This window comes from Siniperca chuatsi, linkage group LG8 (assembly GCF_020085105.1).
Source record: "Siniperca chuatsi isolate FFG_IHB_CAS linkage group LG8, ASM2008510v1, whole genome shotgun sequence".
Classification (NCBI taxonomy): domain Eukaryota; kingdom Metazoa; phylum Chordata; class Actinopteri; order Centrarchiformes; family Sinipercidae; genus Siniperca; species Siniperca chuatsi.
This window is the reverse complement of record NC_058049.1, coordinates 19073172-19098738: the sequence shown is the minus strand read 5'-3', so window position 1 is coordinate 19098738 and position 25567 is coordinate 19073172. Positions and strand designations below refer to the sequence as shown.

At 39.0% G+C, this 25567-nt stretch overlaps 1 protein-coding gene across 4 annotated transcripts in view; it reads left to right on the top strand.

Moving 5' to 3' along the window:
* nlgn3a (neuroligin 3a) overlaps window positions 1-25567 on the top strand; it is a 187053-nt gene that overhangs the window by 55719 nt on the left and 105767 nt on the right. The window contains exon 1 of one of the 4 annotated variants that reach the window (XM_044205313.1): window positions 8456-8795. The exons of 1 other annotated variant lie outside the window; for it this stretch is intronic. The gene's annotated coding sequence lies outside the window, so the exon portion shown is untranslated. Of the gene's footprint in view, window positions 1-8455; window positions 8796-9334; window positions 9524-25567 lie in introns of those variants that run through there. 2 more of the 4 variants (XM_044205309.1, XM_044205311.1) reach the window with 2 other exon arrangements.

Sequence of the window (25567 nt, the reverse complement as noted above, 5' to 3'; positions counted from 1 at the left end):
ACAAAAATTGATCTCATGTGGACCATCTGCCTGAGGAAATAAAACAGGTGAAGTCGGTAATATCTTTTTAAATCTCTTCTTAAAACATACTTTTAGCTTATAGTTTATTTTGTCTTAGATTAATGACATTTGTATTATTATAAAATCTAATGATTTTATAAGTTGTTGATTTTAATTTGCTGCCTTGTGTGAAGCACTTTTTAATTTTGGTATTGAAAAGTGCTTTATAAATAGAGATAATCATTATTATTGTTGTTGTCATTGTTAACAGCAACCAGTGGGTTTTATCAGTTTTAGTGCTGACACAGTGAGCTACTTACTTACTTACTATAACATTTAGCTTGAAAAGGTAGATTTAAATCAGTCAAGCGTCATACAGTATGGGGTCTGTGTTGTAGTGTGCAGGCTGCAGATGCATATTTGTTTCAGTGAGTCAGCTCTACGATTGGCATTCAGTTGAACTCCCTGCAGGATTTCAGGCAATAAATATGGAAATCTGAGCATGAGAGCCAAGCTCTTGTCTAGCTGCTTTTTGCCTATTGCACAGTTTAGTCAAGTATCACTTCAGCATAAACAGACTGATAGCAAACAGTAAGATTGGAGCTTTCTCAACTGGCAACTATTTACTTCAACATGATCACTCGGAGAACATTTTACACATAAAACTTAAACATTTCCAATTTGCACAATCCTGGTTACCTGCACTACTTTGTTTTTCAGTAATTATACCAAGCACATATGGTAATGGCTACAAGAGACAGTGAGCTTATCTGTGCACAATAGATTTTGCGTGTTAGATTTAGCTTTTTTAATGACTTGTGTAAGGGAAAGACCAGCAGAGCCCTGGGTGCTTGGCACAAAAATATCCCTAAATCCCCTCTCCCACCCTGGGCAGTGACACATGCTGTGACTAACCCTTTTCCGTGATAATGCCGTTAAGAATATTGTACAGAAAAGCGTGTCCTAATAAATACAGTGTGGTAGTAAACATTAAACCAGTGAAAAGTGTGTCTGATGGAAATATTAGTATTAAGAGCATGCATCAACAGCTTGATTAAAACTCTTGGTTTCCTCTACTATTGGGGCCCCGGGGAGATCTCCTGATTTTCAAGGCTACCTGGGAAAGTGCCTGATGTGGCATGCTGTAATCAGCCTCTGCCTGTGAACCAATCACTGCGAGAGGAGAGTGTCTCAAAATACCATAAATGTGTTCCGAAACCACAAAAAGCAGTTCAGCCTAGCTGAAAATGGATGTTTATGAGGAGAAATGATGAAAGGGTATGTACAGTTTACAGGGGGATTAATGTAAATTGACTGTGGACATGAAGTATTACAACACCATCAAGATTCCCTCAAAGTCTGAAGACTGAAAAGCTGAATTTTCTGACTTGTAAAACAGACTCTTTATCCAGTTTAAAAAGGGGAAAACAGCATTTTAGTATCAGATTGTATTCATTTTAGCCAGTGTTTATATTTATTTAAGATAATTTGAGGTTATATTTTGAATTGTGCACACCTGTTTTGTGTATGTGTTTGTACTATGGGCTGTTTGAAAGCCGTTGAGGTAAATAAACAGGAAAACAACAAACTAAATGGGAAAGTAATAAATTACAAGGTCATCAATCCATCACATTTTCAGCCCTGCTAAGAGGAAGAGAAGATTGACTGTTAAAGTGGAAATCTTATTTTAATAGTTGTCTTTATATATAGCTGGTATCATTTCACAGCAAGATAAGGATGTAATATGAATACAGTTCTATAGGTTCAAAGTCATGCCACGGTTACATCTCTTCACTTTCTATTTTTAATATTCGATCTGAAAACCAAAGGTTGAAGGGCATGAAAGGTGCTGAGTAGGTTGGTCAAGCTTTGACAGAGATTACAGTGTTGGTCTCTGGAGTAATGCTACAATAAGGGAAATACACAGGCTGCAAATAAAAATAAAGCAGTAAGTATTTTATGGTGCCCATTTGAGAACTGTGTGATGCTCTGCACCGGACATCTGTTACAGATGACTGACAGAAGCACTCATTAAACAACAGAACAAATCAGGAGATCCTGATTTATTTGTAACAGGTTCAACTAAAAGTACATTCTGTCAACTTTAAAATATCCCAAAAGTCACATTCTAATCTGACTTTTATTTTTGTGCAGTGCTTGATCTGGTAAAATTACATACAGTCTGTTTTTATAAGTTTGTATAGTCGTCAGTGTCATCTGAGTATCATTGTTTTTAATAGTATTTGTTGATCATATTTCTTCAATGTTAATATGGTGTGCTTTGAGTATGTTGCATAACCATTGTTCCTGATTAAACAAGAAGAAAAAGCTGATGAGCTAATTATAAAGAATAAATCCTGTATTGATACATACAGGAGCTTATGAGTGAAATTCTGCCTGCGGTATACAGTGCCTATAAAAAGTATTCACTCTTCTTGGAGTCTTCATGTTTTATTGTTTTTACAACATTGAATCAAAGTAGGTTTAATGTGGCAACAGAAAAAGACACTTTAATGTCAAAGTGGAAACAGATCTTTACAAAGGGATCTGAATTAATTAAAAATAAATAATAATAAAATACAACATGCATAAGTGTAATATATATGTAAGTATAATAGCAGGACACACCTAAATCATCTCTGGTGCAGCCAATGCTGTTTTAGAAGTCACATAATTAGTTATAAGTAGGCATAGGACGATCTGAAAATTACATGTCACAATTATCCTGGCCAAAATATTTACAATTCATGATATTATCCCGATAATCATCAAAATATGCTGCTTTTGAAGGCACTGTATATATATATGACTGCAAACATTTAATACTACATTTTGCAACAGACATCTGGCATGTGAGTGTGTTGGCAAAGAGGACATATAAATTGCATAAATAAAACTATGTAATATATAGTGTGTATATATACAGTATATGTGAAATCCATACTCATGTAGCAGCATATGTTTTAGGGCAGAGAAATTAGCTGTGCCCCATACCCCAAAAAATGTTGCTGTATATTCTGGAAGTTCATGAAAACGGGGTCAAGAGCCATTAATGGGCAAAGAGTCATGGGTGAGAGATTGCTCTTTGTGACAATGGGCCACACAGGCTCTGTCTGTAGTCTGTCTGCAGGCCTGTCTTGTTTTTGCGTAACACTGTTATCTGATCATTTTTGGCTTATATTTGTGATAAACGAAATCACATGTGTGGCTAAAACTAGGCAGTGTGACTGTGCCCTGCTGAGGAAGTTAGTGGGCTGTGGATGCATTTTACTCATACAGGCTACAAAAGTGACAACATATGGACATTACATACAGCAATGAATTGCCATGATCGGGTCATGATCACTTGTTTTAGCATTAAAAGTGTGTATAAGCTGTAAATGTGTCACTTTCCAGACTCCTGTCTCGCTTTCATCCATATACAGAGCCTCTCTTCATCTTTGGGGATGCCAAATATTACTGTGTTTTTGAGAACACATTTGTCCAAATCCTTTGAGAGCACCACACAACAGCAGGAGCCAAGGGCATTATCTGTGATTACTAGCCATTTGAAGCTGCATTATCCTGCTCATTATGTGCTTACTTATCAAATATATTCATCATTCATCATCAGATATCAATTTTGATGATTTTATTACAAACTGGAATAAATTACAAGCGTTTGGGAAAAAGGAGTTCCACAGAATTTAAACCACAGCCACACAAGAGGCTACCATCCGTTTCTACCATTTATGATACCGTTTTTCTTAATGCTCCTGTAAAAGCCATTTCTGAATTGTTGTGCATGGAAATTGATACATATATTAGTCCTAGCAGGCACTCTATTAACAATTCAAATAAATGTCAGGAATGCGGAGTGAGGTTTACTGAAAACCACATGCGTCACAAGACCCAGGCACAAGGCCGAGCTTGAAACAAAAACCTCTGTTGCCAGATTAGCAGGTTAAACTCAGCATCAACTCCCTACAGGCCTATAAATGGAACACAGTAACACAAGTGTAGTCTTAACCCTAACAGTGATTCTATGAACAAATAACAGAGGGGGTCAAATAGTCTAAAAACAAGAGTAGAACAGAGTTCTAAAATATAGGAAAAGCCTGCTTTCTAACCAATCACTTCTCTAGAAAAAAACTTCAGAATTCCCACAGGACTCTGATATGGATGAAGGCACTGCCTTCACATTCAAGTGACAAGAAGCCTAGAGGACTGGGCATTATAAAATACAGCATTAGAATCACTTTGCTTTCCATGATAATTCATCAGCGATGTAATAAATGTTAGTTGAACAGGCCCAGTCTTACTATAAAACATGCTTCTAACAAATGGCAGATACTTGACCACAGCCTGTGATAATTGTACTAAAGTTTTGCATAATTTTCTCCACACTAATTGGTTCACGGAAGAGGCAACTGAGGCAACTGATGATTGCGTTATAGCCACTGTGCCCTAATGATAGGCTGTAATAAAGGGGAAAATAATCAGGCTGAAAATTAGCAAGGCAATGTTTTGGTCACATCTATGAACACGCTTTCTTGAAGTATAACATGTTTGTGTTGATTAAAAATATCACAGTGGGGTTTTGTTTTGTTATTCCTGGGTTTTCCCACTACGTAGATGTCTACTTCAGTGCTGTTTTCCCTACAAGTTCAACTTAGCCAGACTCTCTCTGAGTTATCTGGCTTCATTAAGCCCAACGCTGCGATCCTAACAGCCAGCTCTGTCTGGATTTTCAGATCCAGCTCTAAGGCCGCTTACATGAAAGAGATTGGGGAGTCACATTCAGCATTAACAGATTGAATTATTGATCCTCTTTTGAAAAATATTGTTGCTTCATCAGCTAAAGAAACATGATTCAGCTGGGTAAAACAACAGAACAATAATAGTTAAACTTAATAGCACTGATGCAGAAGTAGAGGATTTCTGGAGCGCTATTGCAGGTTGGGTAAATGTGTAGGCTAAATAAAAAGGCTTGAAAGCTCCATGTTTGGTGCAGTACTTTTTGCCCGAGTATAGTTTTTTTTTTCCTCAGAGGACAATCTAAGAGGATGGTTGCCCTTAGAAGACACTGTCACGGTACCTCACAAATGAAATCTTATTAATTAGTATTAGAATGACAAATTGTTAATACTTTAAATACCATTCCTTTACAGTGCAGCTGAAATCATTCTTTATTAACATGGTCATCACAATGTCATTTTCCTTTTGACTGTTCTGCTGACTGTCTTGTCCTGCTGGCCTGTCTTGTTTATTTATCTTTTCCTTCTTGCATCTCCTGCTTGACGTTTTTTCCTTAATCTTGACTGTACAGTATTTGACAGATCTGAGCTTTGTTGTTCCATGTATGTTTTTTTTTTCTCAGTGTTCTGCTTTTCTACTGTTCTGTGCATCCTGTAGTCTGTGTCGCTACGTACCTTTTGTGTTTCATGACTAGTGCTGTTATCATTTTTAACACATGTCATTTTAATGTACTTTTTAACATCTGGTCAGAGACAACTGAAAAGATTTGCCATTTAGGTCTTACAGTAGGTAAACTAATTTACATATTTATTGTTCAGTAATGGTCGTTGTGCCTAATAAAAAAGCTAGGAAATTCGAATAAATCGCATCCAAACATGGAATTCGTCTATAGCAACAGAATTATTTTCCTAGCAGTGTATCCTTGTTTTGTACACTGCTTTGAAATGATCATGGGATAAAAGTACTTTAAAGTACGAGCAGCGTCACATCAATCTACCAAAAGACTAAATCACCTTCAGATATACTCAGTATTGCACCCTGAAAAGTATTTTGTGTAGTCAATTCCACCTGTTTTAAATGTTCCACTCTGATGGGTGTTGTGTGCAGTAATATTGATTGATAGAACATTATCAAGCAGGCTATTTTTTTTTTTTTTGCTCATAGATCCCTGTTCTCACTTTTCATATAATAGTTTTCTGATCCTCAGATGTGATTGTTTCTGTGACAAATGTTGTAGATGGGGAGATGGTGGTGTTTTGTTCCACTGTTTAATTTATCACATGTGGGCGAATGTACAGCAAATTTAAACTTTTGGAAAAATATAATTTAGACACAATTCAGTGTTTTCAAAATGTGTCACAGGTTGTGGGACAGTGAATGGAGAGCTGACATGCCTGCATTTTGACATTGTGATGCTCACACTGACTCCTAAGGCATAAGTATTATTCTCCAGCATGCTTTTGAACTAACCCATACAGTCGCCTCAGGCACAACATTCATCTGTTTGCGACTGAGTTGACACTCCTTGAGAGACAGATAGTCCTTGTGAGTATGAATGACTCGCCTGTACCCACCTGTAAAACATCAACAAACCACATGTGTTGCTTCTGTGCCCTTCAACATTAGTCAAATGGACACTTTTAGATGCTCGTGCAATGTTAGTTTTTTTGTTTTGTTAGTTTGTTTGTGATGTTATCGACTGTAAGTAACTCTTAAAGATGACTAAACTGGCTGCTTTCAGTTGAAGTTTGGCTTTTTATAAATGTATATCCAGCTAACAAGTTCGTAAAAATAATGGTGTGTCATGATTGACACGCAAGATGTCTTACAGCTGCACTGCATTCTGGCCTGCTGAGGTTTGTATTACTACATCTGCCTCCTTTATCATATATTTCCTACTGTGTAAATGTCATTAAAAATGGTCGCTCTTCAGTTGTGACACTTGTTAACATTGGAGACTTTGTATAATTAAGTGGCAGTGAACAGTCATATACGCTGGTTTCTGTTCCAAACACATTTGATTTAATTGATGAGTGGCAGCTGCATTGTGGCTGTAATTGCTGCATTAAATTGCAAAATTGCTTTATAGTGACTCTACGTCTATTTAGACCTGCAATGGTCGCTTATTATTACTTATTTTCTGTGGTATATTTTTATATACAGTTTAGTGGTTGAATTATATGTTTAAACTTTAAAGCAATATTGTTATTTGAATTTAAACTGTGCTAAAATGTATTCGGTACTTGCTTTATTTTGATGTATAAAGAGCTTTCTTTTAGCTTGATCTTGATAAAGAACGCCATCTAAAAAGGGAAATTCAAAAGCCTGCTATTCAAATTCGCAGCAAAAGTAATGTCAACTTTATTTATAGAGGATATTTAAAAACAAATAAAGCGCTGCACAACTTCAGTAAACAGACACACAACAGACAATATGAGCATAACAGCAGAGACACAAGGACAATGAATGACACAAAGACAAAGCACTGATGCAGTATTGATCTCAATTGGATTTAAAGGCCAAGGAGAATAGATGGGTTTTCAACCAAGATTTAAAAATGTCAATAGAGGGAGCAGGCTTACTGTATGTGGAGATTTAAACTGTTCCATAGCATCATGTGGCTACTGTGGGTCTAAAATCAGTCATACAGTATCATAGAGATGGTCATCTCTACAGAGCATTTCAATAAGCACACTGGAAATCCACAGCCACAAACATTTGAGAGCTGTTTGCTCTAACTAATCCAACGAGGAGTTCCAGCTGTGATTATAGGAAACTTTTCAGAAAATGTAAGCTAGAAATATGGTTTATTGGGGTGGTGTGGCTGAGCTGTTGCAGAGCAGGATGCTCCTTTTCACACATTGTCACTGGTCAAATCAAAATGATGCCCAGCACCTGTTTTAGTGACTCAAAATGCACACAGGTAAATTACACAATTTATATGAAAGTAAGTGAAAGCCCACGTTTACTGAAAGATTTAGATGAAATGCTTGAAATCCTTAATTGTCCATCACAGACAGATGTGTGGTCCTTTTATGTCAAGTTGACTGATTCTTATTTTTTCTCACTGTATAAGTGAGTCCGGACATTTTTAAAGAAAGAGTTTACTGTTCCACCAGGGACCAACCTTATATTTCTTTGTATTACTTTATTGGCTCACATTCATGAACCATGGAAATAAAATAAAGGTTGTGAAGTAACTTAAATAGCTTCGAGATAATGTATTGAGCACAATCAACCACATCCCTGCAAAGAAAAAAAATCTGTTGCTTACTAGGCTTCTAACTAGCCTATTCAGCATTTAAGGAACTTTTGCATTGCCTGCTCTTCATTCAGGATTTTTCTCCAGCCTCCTCCCTGCTCTTAACAGTGTGTTATATTTGTAAATAGCTTATCTTTAGTAGAATTTAATCTTGATTTAAAAGGGAAATTCCTAAATAACGTAATTTCTCTGTAAGACCAACTTGCCCTAGGAAGAATGATGCCTTTAATAGGGCGAAACTGTGTTGTATGTGTGAGAGCCTGATGTATGGCCCATCAGTGAAATTTGAAAAAAGCCAATTTTTGATGACCTGTCAAAGACGGCGGAGCAGAAGGGCAGCGCATAGTTGGAAGGCATAAATCCCCCGCTCCTTTTCATGTATGATGCGTGTGCCCTTGGTTACCTAGTAACTCTCTTCTCCATCTCCAATCGGCGCTCCCGAACACTCACCCGGGATCGCGCCGCGCGCACCCGCGAAGCTCGTGTTGAGAGTCAAGGCAAAAGCATCAAAACGCACCAGGACTAGGAGGAGAGCTTTCCGCTGCAACACAAAAACAACAGTAACATGGGAGAAATGCATTAAAATGACAGCGGAGTGAGGATAATGAGAGACGGTATCGCTTGACAGGAAGGTCATTCCCGAAAAACATTAGCAGTGCGCAGACTATACGGATATTTGGAGTACATACATACCCGACTGCAAGTGAAGACCCCGAAACAGTGAAACATTGTCCCGGCTTTTTTATTTTATTTTTAGAAAGCAAGGCATGGGGGGATTTACATCTCGACAAGGCAGGTGAGTCATGTCATGATATTTGATGAGCTGCTGGGGGAAAATCTTGAGGCTGTCTGCGCGGTGAGTGAATTAGGGGGGATGCGGGGGAAATGGGCACATCGGGCTACTTGGACTCAAATTATAGCTACGACTTCGGGATCTGTGTTTTTCTGTAAAGATAAAGAGTGGGATTTTGCGATGCTACCGCGACGCAGCGCAGTGAACCGGCACAAAGCACGTATACTTCTAAAACGCATTTGGATTTTGTGACTTGAACGGACTACCCCGAGTCTCATTAGAGGCAGGGGTTTGGATGCTGGATAACTGTGTGTGTGTGTGCGTGTGTTTCTTTTGCCCACACTGGCATATGTAACATGTCACAACACTGCGCTGCAAACGTCAATGCAGAAAATAAATGCTTAATTGTTCAGAGCACTTGTTACTTGGCCATGGACAGATTGTGTGTGTGCGCGCGTGATGGAGCAGTGACGCGTCTCTCTCTCTCTCGCTCTCTCTCTCTTTCTCTTTCTCTCTCTCTCTTATCGCTCTTCCCATAACAAAATCAAAATAGCCCGGTGACTTGCTTTAGGCAAATGAAATTTCAAGCTCTAAAGTTTGATGGAAATTAAACGAAGAATTAGGATTGAATCAAATCGCCCAGGATGACATCAGATCAAAGATTTTTTTTTTATCAACCGAGTGGGATCTGCCACCAGTTTGCAGCAAGCTATGTACATCCATCTGTCGTGGTGAGGATCAGGATAATCTGCCACATGCATACGTGGGGATCCCCATTTTCCTCTTCTTTTTTAAGTTTTGTGCATGAATTTATTTGAATTTTATTGGAAGTTTGTGGATGAATAGCTTGCTCAGTTTGAATGCTAAATTGTAATGCAGGAGGTTCAAGCAGAGGTAGTTAATTAAGGATATTTCTTTCTGTCATTTAGAGTGACAAAGAGAGTGAACTTCTCATCTTTTATTAATGTGGTGCACATAGGTATTATTTTCATGCCTACTCATCATTGAAATTCTTTCTGATGCAGTAACCTATAAATCGACCTCTTGTCGTCATATGATAGCATTGATCATTTGACTTTGATTCGATGATTCTGCCAATTGTTCGTAGTAAACAATCTCATTTTCCCAACTTTATAATTCCTATGAAAGCTGTGGAAACCACATGCACAAATTGCTTGTGAAAGAAGAGCATAGTGCTAAATTTAAAGCACTATAATGATGCTGCAGGCCTCATGCGTCTACTTTCTTACAATCTGAAATTCCTGGACACATTGCAGAAGCTTAGAGATAAATAGTCCCATTGTAGTCAATGGTAGAAAGAATAATTAACTGTGAGAGTTGAATTCCAAAAAGGGAAGAGGGAGTGAAAATGTCAAGCAAGAGTTGTCATGGTGATTGGTTGAATAAGCAATGTGTTCCTGAAACCTAAGCATTTAGGAAATGCTCCAGCCTTTTATTTGGCATGCATACCACACTATTGATGAAAGAAGCTCTTAATGGGTAATAATAACACAGACACATAGAATTCCTAGTTTTTGTTACACACATTTAAAGACCACCCTATGAAATTTGATTAGGTCTCTTTGGATTTTGATTTGATTTGCAGGCAAACTGTGTCATTTATATTGTATGTGTGTCTTCAATATCATGTGAAGGATTATGCATGCTGCTGCTGCTGCTGCTGCTGCTTGTGAATTCTCTCTCTGGCCCTTCGGTGTTTGTATTCCAGTCCGGCAAAGTGCTATTTTTCAAGTTCCCTGCTGTTTTAATATCCATTCTTCACTCTTTTTCAGATTTTTTTTTTTCTGGGCTGTGCTCGAGTTGTGAAACAATCATGGCAGCTAAAAACTGCGCTTTGTGTTGCAGCCGTTGGAGAAAAATGACCAAGAACGCTGCTTGCTTAATGTGTTCATTTGCTAGACATATTAGACTGGAAGGGTTGGGCCGTCAAGAAGTGGACAACATTTGATTACTGACGGGCACACACGCTAACACACTAACACACTCCCAAAGACACACACACACACACATTTCAAGCAGCATTTCAAAGTGCAGCATTAAGTCTGTTGTTTACCCAGTGAGTCTCAGGACTGCTCAAGAAAAGCTCCATGAGGCCCCCTGTCTGCTGCAAAGGTCAGCAAGGGTTCGTTCTGACCTAAAGTGAATTCACCTGAGTACACCTCGGCCTGACTTAACATGGATGAGCCACTCATTGGTCTCTGGCCCAAGAGGCCTCTTGTTCTTTAGCCTTCAGTTTCTCTTTCGGCATGCTCTCGTTATTGCTCTCATATCCAGACACGCCAGACGCGTGGACGGAGGTGTGTGAGCACGTGTGCTCCTTTGTGTATATGCAGAAGTGTGTTGTTGCACATATGCGAGAGGCTGTGGAAGGTTATTTGTGTTTTCTAATATTCTTCATTGTGTTTGACGTGTTGTCTTGAAGCAGCAGGAGCAGGAGTTGAATAATTTCCCAAATGGATACCTCTGACCTTCTGAAAACATGTCCTATCACTGCCTATCCCACACCTGAGGAAAAGCCTGTCATTGTTCTAGCACTGTTTTCAAAACTTCGCAATGTCATACACACAAAAAGTCAAAGGCAGAATTACCAAGCAAACAAAACGATTGCATTGGCCTTGATGGCTGATGCTCATAAAGACACACGGTTTAGAAATGTCTTACCAAAGAGACATATAGTTTACAGACTTCCTTTAAACTGTCACTTATTCTGTTGGTGCAAGAGAAGAGATTCAGTTAGAGAGAGAATTCAGTCTTTACATTATTAGCACTTAAAATGTAGAAATGATTCCTAGTCTTTTATTTTAATTGCCCTACACAATAGCGGTAGTGCAGAGAATACGGATGGCGCAAAAAGCAACAAAAAATTTTAAAGTTACTGTGTATCATGACGTGTCAACTGAGCTCTTTCATAATCTGGCTATCCACTGACAGATGTACAGTACAGTGACTAATGAAGGAGGATAAACTTGTCTCTTCATATTTGATCAGGGGGATGCGCTTTCATCATCATTAAATCACACCTTTTGTGACAGAATTGCTGAAAAATACCCTGATTGTTATTTTAAGTATTACTCAAAACGAGCTACAATTCACAAGATACACTTGTGTCATATTTGTCTTAATAATGAATAAGATGTATTTGTTAAATTTGTGAGAAGATGAGAGTCTTTGTTTGACTAACAAAATGGTTTTGGCCTGAGGCACAAAGATACGCCCCAAGACTACTGCACATAACATATTTAACAGAGATTTTACATTGTTCATGGCCCAAAAACATCTCCCTTGACTAACAGGTTTCCCTGCCAAAGACCAATGTCTGCTTTGTAAACAAGATTCTTTTGGACATCGCCATTCTAACTACAAAGCAGATGTCACACAGTATGTCTCCACTCACTGTCTGCCAGAAGTTATCTATTTATTATTTATTTATTAATTAGACAATTTACACTCAATAATACACAGACTGAGGACGAAGCCTACTGAGTTAAAATCACGGACATAACTAAACATGCGGCAGCAGTGAGGAGCTATTTTTGATTGCTTTCCTTTTTAAAGGAGACTTTTTAAAAATGCATCACATGGAGAGAGACAGTGAGAGGTGGGGGTGGGAGAGTGTCATGACAGGAAGGGAGAGAGGCTCTCAGATGCAAAGCTGTACTTGAGACTTACATAAGCTTAGATTGGGATGAAGTTTAGTTCATTTCATTCATGTGGAACATGCAAAAGACATAAATGACCTTTTTAAACTCTGGCATACAGGAATCAATCCACTGAAGCGGTGTATACAAGTTTGTTTACATTCTTTTGATTTTACTGACAGTGTCAGTTATTTGCAGAATATGATTTGCACAATGTGATGTTATTTGTTTATGACTTACACATGCAGTATGATGTGACAAACAACTAACTCTCGTCTACAGCTTGCCAGCTCATTTGAATTTTAAAATGTCTGTCAAAAAATATTTGAGGTAAGTGTGAAATGAACAAAGAAACAGTCATTCTGCCCTCACTTTGTGGCTGACAGGGGTGAAGCCCTGCCTGTTTGTTTTTGAAAAGTTCACCTTAATCCATATGATTCAAATTGCATTTTACTCGGCTTAATCCACCCTGAAAATATACAGACAAGTGACAGGGAATCAACACTTTTAAATCCTGGGGATGAACGTTACTGTCCAGGTAAAGTTGATGTGGCAGTGTGCACCTTTCCCCTGTCAATTCCCCAGCTTCTTATCCAACTAAGCAATCGCTAAGCCCCTTTCTCTCCTCATTTTCTTAACATGGAGTGAGTATTGTGTGGGTCTGGCAGGACACAGAAGCGAGGACCCGTCTAATTCATGGGGTAAATTAGTGGAGATAAGGCCTGAGTCAGTACCTCCAGCCTACCATAGATCCCCTGAGGCAGGCTCTTAAGGAGCTTAGTAAAAGCCTGTCGTATGAAGACATGACATGGAGCTGGTTAAATGGGCTACGTTGGAGTGTCTTCCATCAACCTAATATTCACATACTGTATGGGTCACTGTCATTCAAGCTTTAATCCCATTCAATTTATTCATTCTTGGTTATTATTAATTCAGAGTTTTGGGAAAATACGGCGCTATGTTTAAAAAAGGTGAAAGAGGGTTTATTAGTGAGGCTCTAATGTAGCTGCAAACCAAACTGACAAAACACTTAGGCCAACTCATAAGACCATGTTGTGTAAGAGTCTGTGCCACCAAATCAATAATGAATGCTGGTTTACCCATAGTAAAAGAACAAGGAAGAACTCTTCCAGAGTCACTGGGTCACATACACTCGGGAAACAATTAGAGGCTTCCTTGCACTTCACAGTGCTGCAGCTTTTTGTTTCTTTTTTTTCAGCTGTGCGCATTTCCCTTAATTTTTCTCTAGGGTCCAGTAGCATGTCTGTACCGCTGTTGAGAAACTGTACAGTCTCCAGCTGCAAGTCTTTTCCAGCCTGAACTACAAAAGGCCATGTCAGGTCCTTGTGATATATGTGGAGCCATGTGAAGTGGAAAGCATGGTGATGGATAGCACACCAGTCTTGCCAGTGTGTGTTAACCTCATAATGCTGACAGATTACAGATTTAAATATTTTAAATCGTATAGAGCACATGCTTCTGGTGATGAAGAGAGTGGAAATGACTGTAGTAATGCAAGAGATTAATAGAGATCCTTCCTCTCCCACAGACACACACTCAAACACACACACACAAACTCTCCTCTGCCACTGTTTGGCCATCGTATACTAACAGACCCCTGCACCACAAGTAGACTCTTGTCTTGAATTACAGTTGCTTTATACTCTTTAGTAAAGTCCAGCATAAGTGTCATGCTGCTTCATCCTTCTTTCTTTCTTTCTTTCTTTCTTTCTTTCTTTCTTTCTTTCTTTCTTTCTTTCTTTCTTTCTTTCTTTCTTTCTTTTCTTTCTTTCTCAAGGCAAGTTGTAAATAATGTAGAAGCTTTTATTCATATCCTTTTTTAAATCTGTTTTTAGACAGGTGTCTCCACAACACCTTTCACCTGTATTTGTCATAGTACCTAGAGAAGGCATTAGACACAGATGTGAGTTGTTCAAAGCTCTGGCTGACTAAGGAACTGCCTATTTAACTTTTATTTTTCATCTCACTATTCTTGCTGCTGAGGATCCTTGAGACCAAATAAAATATTATATGTATCATAAATGTAAAGCACAGGATTGTGATGACTCAGTCATTTTTGCCTCACAGCAAAAGGGCCTTTGGTTTGTCCCTGTGTGGACTAGAGTATGCTGTTTTTTACTCAGGGCCGTAGCCAGAATTTTAGAAATACTGAGGTCCAAATTCTCCCACTGCTACCCCACTCTATTAAAAATTTTTGAGCAACCGATAAAAGAAGTTAATTTTTTTTCTTTATTCATTTAAGTGTTTATATATATTTTCCATAAATGTTATCTCTTTAAACGTTGTTTCAAAACCTTCTCCCCAGTGAAAGGGATACAATTCTGGTGTAGAAATACTGGCTTTTAGCTTTTGGCCTAAAAACAGCCAGTTTTTAGAATATGAAATATACCAAAATCAGCCTTAAAAAACACATGTAATTTATGTGTAATTGTAGAATGTAAAGTAAGATTTTAATGACCTGAAGAGGGGTCATTAAAACCCCCAAATTCCCCAAAACAACAGTGAAGACATGTCCTTGGTGTCTTCAGTGGTAACTACGTCTGTCTTTACTGACTTTATTTGTAGTCTTCACTAACCTTAATAGGAACACATGAGTAAAACAAAATATGGATCAGTAAATAGTAAGCAACCAAATCTAATCAGATTCTCTTAATAGTACTGTGTTTTACAGTATGGAAGCTTTTTAAATGTGCCTTAATGACATTGTAAACCCTCTACCTTAATAGGATAGTGCCTGCTTTGGGATTGGTTTATTTTGGTGCTTACATGTAGACCTGCTCCTGACTGTAGTCTATTTATATCTCTTGCCAGCTTGGCAATGCTTCTTGATAGCCTTTGAGGACGGAGAAATTCCTCCATCAAACTCAGGGCCCATCTGTGCCCATATTCCTCCCAAAAGGAGCCATCCTCCACAATTATAGCTTTCTTCCAATGATACCATCATCATGCCATCACTCTGTGTAAGAACAGGCTCCAGGAAATTGACTTGATATTAATCTGACAAAATTACCAAGAAAGGAAATTAGACTGGGGAATTTTCTCTGGAATTGATTGTGTTTTAGGGGCAAGATGCACACTTTCCATGGTTCTTTGAGCTTAAACAATAGAACATTTAGCTTATTGATTATTTGAAAATTTCTGTGACAGTACTCAAGCTTTAAAATCCATGCTAAAAAGAGTTTATTTGACCTAATATGTTCTCTTTGACTTGCTGCAGCTCATTAAATTGATATGGATCCAGATTCACCTGAAAATCTGGGTCATTACAGAAATAGCCTTGTGGCTTACTCTCCCAAGATGGCAGCTCTGATGAATTGGTGGCTGTAGTTCACTATGACAATGGTTTGAGTGAGAAAGTGAGAATGAGGAGAGAAGTTCGAGATTTTGATACGTTTCTTGTTGGTTTTTAATAGAGAAAAAGTTTTCTGAGGAGTTTGTTGATGTGGGCGAACACCTAAGACTAGATGGATCCTCTAGGCGCTTTTCTGATCCTTTAAGTAGCACAGATTTGAGGGTTTTGCTACAACTGCCCAAATTATGTGCTCCAAAATCCATAATCGCGTATTATTTGTAGAACGCTGTTAACTATGTGGGATGCAATTTGAATCACGATTTTTAATATACTGTATTTCTGTAGGCTAAAAGTACTTGTGTAACATTTTGAATACAACTTAATGCATTTTTTGCCCAGTGGAATCCTGGAAAGGGACACACGTCTCTCAAGTCACTACAACAGGAAGATAGATTTGGGACGAGAGGCTCCAGAGTTGTAGTTTCTCTCATAGGTCCTTTTGGCCCGCACCCACTGTGAATTTCGACCTGGTGTAAGTACAGGTGTTGAATGACATAATAGTGGTGGGCAGGTCAGTCCTGAAGCTGAAGAATGAAATGATACTGTTGGATAGAAATGGTTCTCTGAGAGTAGCAGGACTGGAGAGGGGATCAGAGAGGATAAGAGCAAGGACAGAAGGAAGAGGTGAGATTGAAAAGAAACAAGAGGAAAATGGTTAGGTTGGAGAAAGGTAAGCCTGGATAAGCCTTTTGACAAGTGAGCTCTGGGCTGGGGAAAGCCAGTCAAACAAAAATCTGCCAAGTTTGTTTTATTCATGCTGTGGACAACTACAGCTTTACTATCTATTTTTTACAGCGATACACAAACAACAAGCAGAATACAAATGCTACTGAATTGTATCCTGGAGTTTTTCTGCGCTCCCTCTTTTATGTGAAGAGTTTTGATTGAGGCAGATCTCCCTGCCATGTTGAAAATTACTAAATGATTCAACGTTTTCTGACACCCCAGAATTTACTGGCATTCTCATCTCTTATTCTCTTTAATCACATCCACTTTCAATCCAAACCTGCTTCACACGCATTTCATGCATTTAAAATTCTACAGAAGCCCTAACTCCAAAGCAAACTGTGACAATAAGCATTTATTGTTGGAGATTTTTGGTAGCCTGGCACCAAGTAATATGTTAACTAATGGGATGTTGAATGGAGTTATTTGCTATTGCTGCTGAAGAATAACAATTCACCAAACCAGTATATTGAATTTACATTTTCTGAGCCTCTTCTTGATTTGTATGACCAAGCTATCTAAGTCTACATCTGAAATATATAATTGAAAGGAAGAAGTATTGTGTGTTTTACATTGCAAAAGTCATCAGAGCTGTAAAATATATTTCAGGAGGATAGCCAAACTACTACACATCATTTTACCTGACTGGCTGTTGGAAAAGTACCTAAAGGAAAGTCATTAGCCAGCGTACACACACACTTAACACGCTGCACCCGAAGACTCCTCAGGGTTGATTCTAATGATACCCATGTGATTTATCCAGCAGATCCATGATCAGTGTGTAAAAAGGAATCTAGAACTGACCTAATACGCCATATCTTTGTCTTTGTTTCCCACTGTGATTTTTGAAAGAAGACATTAGGAAGCACGAATGAGGAAACCTTATCACAAAAGACGTCGGAAATGTGACATATTTCCTCGGGGATAATTGTGCTTTGTGTCTCGGTGGCCCACTTTTCCTTCATATTGATGCTTTGCTGCACACGAATGACAAACAGCTGCATCACATGTAAAGGTCTTTTTTAGTCAAATCCATTAGCAAAGAGCCAGAGCAGAGGACTTGAGAGCAGAATATCCTCCATTGAGGAAATGTTTACTCTTGGCGTTTAGTTGTTCAGCACAGTGTGAAAGGACTTGTCAAATTGGGTTAAATGAAGATCTTCAGTTTCCCTTTTAATCTGAGACTTGCACCCCATACCCACGCATCAACAAAACGCTGCTAAAGATAAAAAGCGACCAAAACAGTAGAGCATGGATATAGTGGTGAATGGCTCATAGAGGATATTTATGTAATCTTGGGGCACCAGGGCTGACTCAAACCCGACTCAGAGCCGCTGCTGCGGAGAGAGGCCCAAGGACAGTAGCAAATTTTCTAAATCCCTGGTAGACACAGAAAGTTAAGACATGCAGTGTTGCAATAAAACAAAGCCCAACCCATTTATCTGAGCATCCCACACAACCCCTGGCCCAGATTTACAGCCCCGGGCATCCAGAGCTACCAAATCTTCTGGCAGCCACTGCCACAGATATTGATAGGAAGAGCGAGAATCCCACCAAGGATTTCTGAGCTGGAGGGGCTAACTTCCCAAAACATGAGCTGCCCCTTAATGGTTCAGAATCAAACACCAAAAGTGTATGATATAAAATGTTATGTACTATAATCACATTGTAAATTGAGATAAATTGTTTCTCATTGATTTTTGCTCTTTCTCTGAACTTGTCTAGCAAGTATCTCATGCTATGTGGCATTAAGAGTTTATGGATTGTTAGACAAAGCCAGGTCTTTGATGAGCATTTGTACCCTCTGGAGACAGAACACAGCCGCTATTCCATCAAGAGCAAAATGCCTGTTTGAAAACAAATAAAAACAGGCCCTCTCTCATCATTAGATCTAAAGCACTTAATCCTGCACAGAGGCTCTCTTCTTCCACTGAAAACTTTTTCTTTGTATCCATCACATATGGATTTCCTTTGTGGAGTATGTCTGCATACCAAGTTGCTGATGCTAACCTCTGGAGTTAGAGGGCAATCTTCACCATCTGCCCTCTCTCTTTAGGTTATCCCAAGGGTGTGGATACAGATACTTTTTTAAATTATTCACAAGATAAAAAAGTGACTTATGGATTATAGTGGTGAAACAAAGTCTAGCCGTGAGATAGAAAAGAGCATTAGTTGAAATAACAAATGCTTTTGTTCTGAAAAGGTAGAGCATTGCAGTTTGCTTCTGTCATACTAGCAAGCTTTGAATAAAAGCCGGATTTTATTCCTGCTGAGTGAAAATTTTCTTTTGATTTATCTCACCATTTTTTCACAGCCTCACAACTCATAAAACATGAAAAAGGACAATGCAAATCACCCACCCACACACAAACACAAACTGAGACACACCTACACAGGCCAGTATTCACGCTAGCCAGGCTTTCTGTTCACCACAGGGGTAAATATTGGTAATAAGTGACGTGGCATTTTGGCTCTGAGGGCTTTGTTTTTAGTGCCGATGAAAATTGCAGGAAGGCCTTGTAGTCACATGAAATTTTACAGCAGGCATGGAGGCATTTTCACTGTTGTGTTTGCTCCTTGCAGAAGCTCCAAGGCTCTTCAGCTAGAATACAACAACAATGGCCTTGTTGTTCCGTCTGATCTACGTTCATGCCTGGTAAAAGGAACATAAAACTCTCTTCCATCTGCGAGCCCCTGCTAGTTGCACTCGTATCGGCACAGTTCAGGCACAGAGGAATAGTTTTCAAAGTGTCACCGTTTAGGGCATGGTTTGGATGTCAGCAGCTAAATGAATAAATAATGTGCCCTCAAGTTGCATTTGATGTAGCAGGATCTGATTTGATATGACTTTTCACTCAAGCTAGCTAACATCCAGATGTTAGAGGAAAACCCATTTTTTCACCCTCAGGTTGCTAATGAAACATGGAACAGGGAGGATATTTATAGTGGCTCCACTGACAAAAATATTAGGAAGACGGTTGAAAAGAGGCAGATAAGAGAAGTTGTTTTATAAGAGCAAAATTGATTTGGAAATGTTGCACTGTGCGGTCTGGATGCATGATCACAAAGCGTATGTACAGTATCTACAGCATGTGTTGTGATTGCTCTGGGCTTCTTTGCTGCGAAGTAGGCACAGAATAGGAAGAGAGATACAATAGTAGCTCACAGTGCGTGCTGTGTGCAGTTTTTGAGGAAGTGCAGACAACCCGAGGCCAAATTTGCCTGCAGTGTTTGGACATGGCCTACTTCTAAGCGTGCAGCCATTAATGTGGTCTTCTACTCTGTTTAAAGTACACAAATGGGATTTTAATTAATACCCAGAGTTCCTTATGAAGATGTCTCTACTGTGTATTTTCATTCCACTAAATTCAGTGCTGTAGTTCACCATAGTGTATATACGTACATATGGTGTGGATAAAATATCATGGATTTTAGGAAGTGGTGACATCCTGTATGTGTGGCGCCTTTCTGTATGACCTTGAGTACCCTCAGTAAGCCATAGTATCTGAGGATGTGTGTGTTTGGTACCGTAGTGGCCTACTCTTGTCTCATGGACTTTGTAGTGCCTGTGTGTGTTTGAATAATGTCCTGCAGGAGACACTCTAAGTGCAACGTCTAGGACTCAGGCGTCAGCAGTAATATCAGGGCAACCTCTCCTCTCTCCTCTGTGTGCAATGGCATGGGGGATATTACAGCATTAGAACACATGAATTATAGCCATATTGTTAGCTCAATGTCAGGGGACATCGACGTGTTTCTGGTGCCACCATGGCATCAGTCAAAAGCTAGAAAAGGAGAAATGGGGATTATGAAATGTGTTTTAGTATATCTCTGTGCACACTGTTTTGGACTCTGAATAACACTATATTGAATTAGGATCGTGTCACAAATTGTTGTGAACTTAAGGCTGCTCCCCTGTTTGATCTGAAGGCTGCTGTACTATCACAGAGCCAGGTACGACTCAATATTTTGTATCATAGTAAATGGTTCTGTGCGTTTTCCAATAGGGGGGGGGGGGGGCGGAACCAACTGGTGCAATAACATAGGATGCATTACCTAATAGATTTGGCAGAAATACAGAGTTCAGGGCGGTCTGATAAAGCTGGGTTACAGTACTTTAATCAATCGCTAAGAACATGAGCCAATTTAGGAAGAAGCCTGACATTCAAGATAGGCTTTCAGACAGGATTAGAAATAGTGAATGGAGAGTAGACATATCTACCAGGGCAAGCCGAAAGGACTGTTGTCAGGGGGACAGCGTTCCCTCCTCCATGTGTGATATTGAGGCATGTCTCTGCCTTAGCCCTCACACAACCAATCCCACCCCCTTTTATATGTATAAGTCACATTCTGTCTTCCTGGCCCTGCCCCTCAGTTACACATGTTTTTTTCAGCTAATGCAGATGAGTATTAGTAACAAGACAGTGTTGGTCACCGCTGTTGTTTCTCTCTCCCTTCAAGAAAGGGCACTGTCATTTAAAATGTGCCTCGGAGCTCATCATCTGGATTCTCTGGCCTGACTAATAATATCTAGAATATCAATGTGAACAAGCAATGAGCAGAGTAAGAGGGCTGCTTTTCTAAACAGACAACTGGGAGAGTCACCGGAGGAAAAACAGCTGTTTTCTTTTCCTCCAGGACATCTTTCTGGTGTTTTTTTTTTTTTTTTTTTTTTTTTTTTTTTTTTTTTTTACCTAGCTGCACCAATCCAGTCTGTTTATCTAATCTGTAACACTTTTAAATAACTGGACATCACAATCTTTAAGCCATAATCAAAATTTAAGGATAAATCTGACTATCCTCCAATTTTGAAAATAAATTAGCTATTTCCAAAGCTTTAGGATTGCCTGAAGGAAAAACCTAGACCTTAGCTCCAGCATTATGCCTGAGGAGGATCAATGGGGAAAGCAGCCAGGGGCTGTGATGGTGCCGGATAAGGTGATGGTTCAACTGTGGTGATTGATATCACCTCACTAATCCCTCTACATCTGCTCTAAATCCACCTGGCTGTAGCTCTGAATGAGCCTGTAATGTGACAAATTAAGATGTAAATGCTCAAAGCACATTTACATTTCCGATTGTCATGTTTTTAAATGTAGATTATTCATTATCGGACTAAAATTAAAGCAGTCAGGATTATATTTTTATGACATTTTATAGCTTTTTATTTACATTCATAGATCTGTATTCAGGCTTCCCTGATGTTATAAATGAACTACAATACATCTGATGTTGAAGACCAGAATGCATTCCATAGCCAACCTTTCTCTGAAATGTCAAAGATTGTGTGTCATATAGTCCTTCTGAATATTAAAGTGCTATTAATTACTTAAACACCTCCTATTAATGGCTGATAGGGGCCATGTGGTGCGGCATGTGTTTGTTTGGTCTTTGTTTACGCTGAAGATGAAGGTCACCCCCTCATTAGTGCAGCAGCATCTTTTTTGATGTTGCGATATACATAGTAATCAAGTGTGGCTCGCATCGCTGTTTACTGTTGACCTTTAGTTAAAAGCACATCACTGCCGGGTCGGTTCGAAACTTAATTATGCTCCCATAAAACTCCAGGCATCATGTACAGTGGACAGACCACATTTAATCCGTTGTCATTAGGCCACAATAACCCTGTGCTCCCTCTGTAAATAGGGCCCACACCATAATGCTCATGAATTCATTATGCCTTTTTTTTTTGGTATAAAAAACAGATACTGTGGGTTTTGCTGTGTCAAGCGCACTCGTGTACATCTCGGCTTTCAGCTATGTACTGTATTCAGAAATCCTGCTTGTCACACAACAATACACTTTGGCACCTCTCACTTCTCTGCAACTACCAGGCATTTGCATGTCAATGGCATCATTCTACCACTGTGCTTTTGGCAATTGTGAATACTCTGCAAGGAAGCCAGGCAATGGCGGTCTTTGAAAAGAAACACCAGAATAATGTGTGGGGCGTTGCTGCGTTCATTAACACGTTATTTTCTCAAAATTCATCTTGGCTTAATTGATCAGTCACAATTAAGGACTCTTAGACATATGATTCAGGACGGTTTTAAAAGTAAATGCAACATTTTAAATCACATGCCTCAAGGGAAAAAGTGAAGCTACAAAACTGCTGTATGTGATTCAACAGAGTTACAGAAAAGACGCACTGTGATACTTTTAGATCAGAACAAATTAATTAATTCCTGTTCTCACATTAACTAGCAATCTAACACCATTTTTTACCTGAATGTGGAATAGCTCTATGTTTGCACATTACTGCAACTGCTGCAAATGCGAAGGCACCCAATGTATTATTACCTCGTTCATTTTACAGGCAGCATCTGGGTCATGTCTCTACTTGGTATATGTATGATTCTGTGCAGCCCTTTCACACCGAATGATAAAGCTGACCTTTCAATTTTCACTGAGAACTGCAGCCTACTTACCTTAAATTAAAGCTGTTATTTAGTTTATTAGGCCATGGGAAGATTCATTTTCTCAGCATACTTACAGTAAATATTGGAAATGCGTGCACATACACACACAAGTGCACAAGGCTATTAGATTTTACAGTGAAGCCCTAACAGTTTTCATTCTATTGTAAAAAATAATAATAATAATAATTTCACATTCTTCTGGACAAGTTGATCTGGATTTTTAATCTTTGTCTCTAGAAAACATAATTCAAAATGCAGTGGATGAAAGTGGTGAATTACATGCACTCAGTGCAGGGCTCTACTGCTTTTTGAAATGGTGCATAGCTAAGTGTTGTCCTCAGGATGATCGGCTCTTCAAAGGCCTGCCTTTGTATGGTTTATGAGGATACGTCTCTTTGTGTTTTAGTTCCTGTAATGGGGGGTACTGGGTGGCAGGGACATTACAACCACAAGAATTAATTTTCTCTATCCCTAGCAGGAAATGTCCACCAAATTGTAGACATTACTGCATCGTAAATTATCCACATAATCCCAATTTTAGATGTATAGGAAAATCTAAATCATGTTGTCATGAGAACCATTCTTCTGGCCCAGAGGAACTGTTTTGTTCCTTTTAAATAATTGCTCACCAATGTTGGTTACTCTTAGTTGCATATCTGAAGTTGATGCTAGCTCTGCAAATGGTTATTTAGGCCAAGGACAATTACATGGTCTCTTTAACCCAGAGTAGAAGAGTCAATACTAGCCATAGGAGCTGATCCATCTAAGATTTTATAATGCAGTGCCAATGAACTTGGACCCTGATTGTGAGAGATCAACTCCCCATTGTAATTACCAGCCAGACCTCAATTAACTCAAAGCAAACCCCCAGTTCAACTCTATATGTTTGTGAAGTGTTAATAGCTGCTTTAAGAAAAATGTTTCCTCCCATCCCTGTCAATTCTTTGGTACAGCTGATCCACTTGGATCAGTGTTTAATGTACTGCATACTGTAAGATACATTACTTTAAATTACATACTTTAAGCATTCAATACAAAGTTTAAATAGGAAAAAAAAACATTTATCCCAAATGATACCGTCATTAATCTCAATCCATAATCAATCAATTTAAATGTAGGTGAGTTTTCTTCTCAGGCAGTAACTCTGATAACTGGCAGGGAGCTCTATGACAAGTAGCATCTAGACCAAGGAGTGCAGCAGCAATAATACACAGCAGTTTCACATTTAAAGTGATTGTCATAAACTTTGATTTGCTTTATATATGTAGTGCCATGCCAGCGCTGTTCAGGTTCCTTGCACTTGCCTGAATTGTATTAGGGATGCATCCCAGAAGGTTAAAAATCCATCCTCCTTTCCACTGTAAGCCAGAAATTGATGTTAGTGCTGCCATGTTATACGTGCTGTCCTCACAGTGGAGGAGATGAGAGGAGCTGCTTGAAATATCTGCTGAATTCTCCTTGGTATGCTCGAGTGTATCCTCTCTAGGAATTCAATCATGTCTCACATATGCTCAGCAAGTCCAATCAAATGTGTTGCCACTTCACAGATATAGGATGATTTGACCAACAACATTCAGAAAGGTATCTATGTTATTAATGCATAAATCGAATATCTGATTAAGCGGATCACTGACACCTGATAATAACTCAGATAATACGTCTGATGAAAATCCTCTATTGGATATTTACCCAGTCATGATGTAGAATATGAAACACACAAAAGCCAAAGAAATTCTGGTCTACTCTTCTTTTCTTTTATTCTTTTTCTCTGTAGTTTCTTATGAGCAGTAGTCTAGTAAAAGTAGTGTCAAAGACGAAAAGGAAGGAAGTCGTGCTAGCAAATCTGTGAAGCCATCCTCGTCTTGTGCTCTTTCGTTAGCAGCACTTTGGAGCTGTGTTGGCAGGGTGATAGAAATTTCACACAAAACACTTTGAGAGAACAGATCCCACCCTGCAAACGGTATCTGTAGGAGGATGTATGATGATTATGCCATGTGTAAAGCCTTAATGTGTTTACATATGGCTAGATTAGAGACGGACCCAATACCCTGCGGTTTCTCAAAGAATCCCTGTGGGCTACTTGAGTGATTAGCTACTTTGAGTTTTTTCAGTAGGAGTGTCTAGTGGGACTCTGCAGTGGATCAATAGGAGTTAGGATGATGAACTGTTGGGGATTTTTTTTATTTTTCTTTTTTTTTTTTAAATATAACTTCCTCAGTCCTTTTCCATCTAATTGAGTCAGTTAGCTTTGATTAATATCCCCGTACCCCCACATATTGTTTCACATATCGTATTACTGCCTAAACTGTATCTGACACTCAGAGGTATGCACACCCAGTCAAGAGAAAGAGTGGCAATATAGATGTAGGGATGGGCCCTCTGCCTTGACTTGCAGCTTTAGGACTTCTAGATCAAATCTGTCCATATCATTTTAGTCACAGAGAGCAAACAGTTGTTTCAAGCACCGTCAGCAGTTAACAGAATGGCCATTATTTATTTGCTGTGCAGCCACAGAATTCATCTCAACATGGAGTCACCTGGAATCTGTCTTTATTTGGCCTGCCAAGCTCACCTCTACATGATTCCTTGGCCATTTGG